The sequence below is a fragment of the Physeter macrocephalus genome, chromosome 7 (assembly GCF_002837175.3).
Source record: "Physeter macrocephalus isolate SW-GA chromosome 7, ASM283717v5, whole genome shotgun sequence".
In the NCBI taxonomy this organism is placed as follows: domain Eukaryota; kingdom Metazoa; phylum Chordata; class Mammalia; order Artiodactyla; family Physeteridae; genus Physeter; species Physeter macrocephalus.
Genome location: NC_041220.1, coordinates 52,532,758 through 52,539,231, shown reverse-complemented (window position 1 = coordinate 52,539,231; position 6,474 = coordinate 52,532,758).

The window sequence follows — 6,474 nt, the reverse complement described above, 5'->3', positions numbered from 1 at the left end:
GGATCCCCCGCATCGGCAGGCGGACCCCCAACCACTGCGTCACCAGGGAAGCCCCTTGTTTTTGGATTTTAAAAAACCTTTTTAGATATTTTATTTACTCTGATAGCCAAAAACTTACTTTCCACCCACTATTTTTCATATTTTTAGCTCCTAAAAATGTAATATATAAGATTACTTTATCTTCAAGTGTATTTTTTTAACATCTTTATTGAAGTATAATTGCTTTACAATGGTGTGTTAGTTTCTGCTTTATAACAAAGTGAATCAGCTATACCTATACATATGTCCCCACATCTCCTCCCTCTTGCGTCTCCCTCCCACCCTCCCTATCCCACCCCTCTAGGTGGTCACAAAGCACCGAGCTGATCTCCCTGTGCTATGCGGCTGCTTCCCACTAGCTATCCACCCTACGTTTAGTAGTGTATATATGTCCGTGCCACTCTCTCACCCCGTCATGAGTCCTGTTGCTGCCAAAGTGGAACTCTGGGTTCTGGGATGCTGAGGTGGATGGGATACAGGGGACCCCAGAGGAGGTGACCAGAAGCCAGCGGCTGGGGATTAACAAGAGCGATGGACACTTAGGTTGCTTCCATGTCCTGGCTATTGTAAATAGAGCTGCAATGAACATTGTGGTACATGACTCTTTTTGAATTATGGTTTTCTCCGGGTATATGCCCAGTAGTGGGATTGCTGGGTTTTGAGAGTCAGTTCCATGCCTGTCCCCAAGTTTCTGGATGTTTGCTGGCAATCTTTGGTGTTCCTTAGCTTGTAGAAGCATCACCCCGATCTCTGCCTTCATCTTCACATGCCATTGTCCCTGTGTATATCTGTGTCCAAACTTCCCCTTTTTATAAGGACACCAGTCATCCTAGATTAGGGCCCACCCTAAGGACCTCATCTTAACTAATTACATCTGCTATGACCCTATTTCCTAATAAGGTCAATTTCTGAGGTACTAGGGGTTAGGACTTCAACATATCTTATTTAGGTGCACAATCCAACCTATAACTCATACATTAACTCATTCAGTCTTCTCAACTGCCCTCTGAGACATGTTCTTTGATAGTTTCTCCCCTGTTTGCAGAGGAGGGCACCCGAAGCACAGAGAGAGGAAATGAATTGCCAAGGTCACATGATAAGTGCAAGTCTGCTGTACAACCCTGAGATAAGTACTGTTATTACCATCTTGAACTTAACACTTGAGGAAACAAAAGCATGCAAGGGTCACAAATCCCACTCCGGGTTACAGCTAGTCATTGGTAGAGCTGGAACTTGAACCCACTGCTACTTGGCTCCAGTATCCAAGTTGTTGACCACTCAGCTATACAACTTCTCTAAAATAAAATAAGACTTCCCAGAACTCAGGAAAGGCTAGCTTACCATTTCACACTTTCCAAAGTCTGCAGAATATTTTGGTGTGGGTGGTTATATATCATATTAGTGCTTGGAAAGAACCGTGATGATATTCTGTACCAGTGGAACCAGGTGAGTATCAAGAAAGGGTAAAGGGACCTTGGAGGTTTGCAAGTGCTTGAGCCCCTATCCCAGGACTGCCCTGAACCACCCCAGGCTCTGCCATGGAACAGGAAGAGGATGGACAGGGCCATTCTGGGCTGCTTTGGTTAAAATAAAAGTGGGACGGGGAGTAAAAGAGTTCGGGCTGCTGAAAGAGTCCCACAGATCTCCCCTTATTCCTTCTTCATTCCTGGAAGAAAGCAGGTCTCACCTTACTCACTTATGAAGAAATGGGGGAGCCTGGCTCCTGAGCAAGCAAGCCAGTCTTGCTTTGAGTCATACTGTAATGAATTTTCTCTAAAATAAGTGAAGAGACACAGAAACTAGGAGCTGAGAGCTGAGTCTCATTAATGTCACAGTTGGGGTCCACATGGCCCTCAGGACTGGCTGTTCAACTCCTCCGTGAATTCTGAGAGGAATCCATTGAATTCCCCTCGCCCAACACGGCTACTTGTAATTGTTAGTGAAGAGCGCTTGAGGTGTCTTTTCAGTACGCTTGGCTTGAGTCCTGTACACTCATAAAAGTCGTATCACTACCTTTTATTTCATTGATTCTAAAAGATCATCTCCCAATTTAAAGAAGTGTCCTTTATTTAGTTCTTACAAATGAGACACCACACTCTAAATAGTAGTGTCTAAAATAAATCAAATTTATTTACACCCTTAGTGTAAAAGCTCCCCAAGGGCATTGATTTCATCTGTTTTGTTTACTTCTGTATCCTGAGCACCTAGCAAAATGCCTATTACTTAGTAGTATTCAATAATAATAATAATAATAATGAACAAAGAGCTGTGTATAAATATTTTCTCCCATTTTAAACATGTGGTAACTTGCTATATAGACTGTTCTGCATGTTACTTTTTTTTCTTGAAACTTATTCATATACATTAGAGATTGTCAACAGAGGGGCGGGAGGCAGGATTCGTTTAATGAAAGAGTTCTAAGCAGAAAAAAGCAACTCTCCATCCATGCATTAGTGTACTAATCCCAGGAAGCAGCCATCATCCAGCATGAATTAAACCCGCTGGGCAGGGCATGCCTGGTATGTGACAGAGCCCCTCTTTGTTCTGTTTTTAAGTGAGATGGCCCACAGAATAGCCTACATACAGCCTACAGAACCAGTTAAATTTTTAAATGTCTATTTTGCCCTGTGGAATCCTTTTTTCTTCCTACTAAGCTAAACACAAGTGACTTACACATTATAGGCACTCAAACGTGTAGGGGGTGAATGAAAAGTTAAGGTCTACTAAAAAGTAGCTTATATTAATTTTTTTAAGTTAAGGTGATTAAACCAACAATGAGATACCACTATGCACTTACTAGAGTGGCCAGAATCCTGAACATGGACAACACCAAGTGCTGATGAGGATGAGGAGCAATAGGGAACTCTCATTCATTGCTGGTGGGAATGCAGAACAGTAGAGCCACTTTGGAAGACAGCTTGGCATTATAAAACTAAACATATTCTTACCATACAATCCATCAATCGTACTTTTGGTATTTACCCAAAGGAGATGAAAACTTATGTCCACACAAAAACCTGCACACAGATGTCTATAGCAACTTTATTCATAATTGCCAGAACTTGAAAGCCCCCAAGATGCCCTTCAGTAGGTGAAGGGATAAATAAACTGTGTTACATCCAGATAAGGGAATATTATTCAGCACTAAAATGAAATGAGCTATCAAGCCATGGAAAGGCATAGAGGAAACTTAAATGCATATTTCTAAGTGAAAGAAGCCAATCTGAAAAGGCTACATACTATATGATTCCAACTATTTGACATTCTGGAAAAGGCAATGCTATGGAGACAATAAAAAGGTGAGTGGTTGCCAGGGGTTGTGGTGGAAGGGGTGAGCGGGGGAATGAATAGGCAGAGCACAGAGGGTTTTTAGGACAGTAATAAAGCCACTCCATCTGATACTATAATGGTGAATACGTGGAACTATATATTTGTCAAAACCACAGAATGCACAGCTATGGACTTTGCATGGTAATGATGTGTCTATGTGGGTTTATCAATTATAACACACATACCACTCTGGTGGGGGATGCAGATAATGGGGGAGGCTCTGCATGTGGGGGGCAGGAGGTATGTGGGAAATCTCTGTACCTTCTGCTCACTTCTGCTGTGAACTTAAAGCTGCTGCAAAAAATAAAACCTTTTTAAAAAAATCAACACATTTAAATTTGTTTTTAATGAGGTAGCCTTTGCAATAACATTGGGGTTCAGCACAATAGGCTACTTGTAAAATCATTTAGGTGATTTGTCCCCAGTGCCCACCCCTATCTATCAACTTCATGACCTAGGGCCACATTTTTCTCTCTGCAGAAGTGTACCACTTCTGTAAGAATCAGCTAATGCAAGAGCTCCATTTCCAGATAGCAGAGTCAAAGTTTTCTTTTATGTCCAAGGACATCTTGGTTGCTTCCAAGTTTTGGCAATTACAGTATTGTAGGATATAAAGTAGGATATAGGCAGAAGTCTTGGAATCTAGAAGTGGCCACAGTGTGAGATGAATGGGTCATCAGAGATCAAAGGGGACTCCTTATTGGGGTTACTCTTATCATAGACTTGAGTTTCTTCAGAGCACTTACATCACCTCCTAAAATGTTCATGCCCATTAGTTTATTTATTCTCCATCTCCTTCCACTGGAATGTATGCCCCATGAGAGCAGGACCTTCACCTTTCTTGTTCACAGCTGTATCACCAGTGCCTAAAATAGGTCCTGGCCTGTGGTAGATGCTCAATGGTTATTTGTTGAATACATGAATAAATAAAACAAAATGAAGGTGACTTTCGGCTTCATACCATTCCTGGTGTTTAGGAGTCATTTATTTTGGAAATACTTCTGGAAATTACCTAAGAAAGCTTTTTCCATACAGACAAGAGGGTCATTGAGAAACGAACAGCCACCTGGGCTTCAGTGGAAAACTCTCTCTTAAAATGTAAAGTTTGATTTCAAGGGCCTCCTGCCTCTGAGTGTAGGGGTAGCAGGTGAAGGTGCTGTGCTGATGTCTTCAAAGATGTACAGATGTGACATAGCTACATAATATTGCCTGAGAAAGACCTTGGAAGCAGAGGAGGAAGGGGAAGAAATGGAGTTGCTGTCTCTAAGCTGAACCTGGTCACCTTTTTTGAGCAAAGAGCCCTGGGATGTGAAGAAAAGGAGACAACTGTCATACACACAGGTAGGTTATTACAGACTGTTAAGGAGAGTTCCCTGTGCTATCAGCCGTGTGGCTGACAGGGTCTTGGTGCTCCGGTCAGGTGTCAGGCCTGAGCCTCTGAGGTGGGAGAGCCGAGTTCAGGATATTGGTCCACCAGAGACCTCCTGGCTCCATGTAATATCAATTGGTGAAATCTCTCCCAGATATCTCCATCTCAATGCTAAGACCCAGCTCCACTCAACAACCAGCAAGCTACAGTGCTGGACACCCTATGCCAAAAAACTAGCAAGACAGGAACACAACACCACCCATTAGCAGAGAGGCTGTCTAAAATCATAATAAGTTCACAGACACCCCAAAACACACACCGGGCGTGGTCCTGCCGAACACAAAGACAAGATCCAGCCTCACCCACCAGAACACAGGCACCAGTCTCCTCCACCAGGAAGCCTACACAAACCACTGAACCAATCTTACCCACTGGGGGCAGACACCAAAAACAACAGGAACTATGAACCTGCAGCCTGTGAAAAGGAGACCACAAACACAGTAAGTTAAGCAAAATGAGAAGACAGAGAAATACACAGCAGATGAAGGAGCAAGGTAAAACCCCACCAGACCAAACAACTGAAGAGGAAATAGGCAGTCTACCAGAAAAATAATTCAGAGTAATGATAGTAAAGATGAATCAAAATATTGGAAATAGAATGGAGAAAATACAAGAAACATTTAACAAGGACCTAGAAGAACTAAAGAGGAAACAATGATGAACAACACAATAAATGAAATTAAAAATTCTCTAGAAGGAATCAATAGCAGAATAACTGAGGCAGAAGAACGTAAGTGACCTGGAAGATAAAATAGTGGAAATAACTACCATAGAGCAGAATAAAGACAAAAGAATGAAAAGATTTGAGGACAGTCTCAGAGACCTCTGGGACAATATTAAATGCACCAACATTCGAATTATAGGGGTACGAGAAGAAGAAGAGAAAAAGAAAGGTACTGAGAGAATATTTGAAGAGATTATAGTTGAAAACTTCCCTAATATGGGAAAGGAAATAGTTAATCAAGTCCAGGAAGCACAGAGATTCCCATACAGGATAAATCCAAGGAGAAACATGCCAAGACACATATTAATCAAACTGTCAAAAATTAAATACAAAGAAAAGATATTAAAAGCAGCAAGGGAAAAACAACAAATAACATACAAAGGAATCCCCATAAGGTTAACAGCTGATCTTTCAACAGAAACTCTGCAAGCCAGAAGGGAGTGGCAGGACATATTTAAACTGATAAAAGGGAAAAACCTACAACCAAGATTACTCTACCCAGGAAGGATGTCATTCAGATTCAACGGAGAAATTAAAACCTTTACAGACAAGAAAAAGTTAAGAGAATTCAGCACCACCAAACCAGATTTACAACAATTAGTAAAGGAACTTCTCTAGGCAGGAAATACAATGGAAGGAAAAGACCTACAATAACAAACCCAAAACAATTAAGAAAATGGTAATAGGAACATACATATTGATCACTACCTTAAATGTAAATGGATTAAATGCTCCAACCAAAAGACATAGACTGGCTGAATGGATACAAAAACAAGACCCGTATATATGCTGTCTACAAGAGACCCACTTCAGACCTAGGGACACATACAGACTGAAAGCGAGGGGTTGGAAGAAGATACTCCATACAAATGGAAATCAAAAGAAAGCTGGAGTAGCAATTCTCACATCAGACAAAATAGACTTTAAAATAAAGACTATTACAAGAGACAAA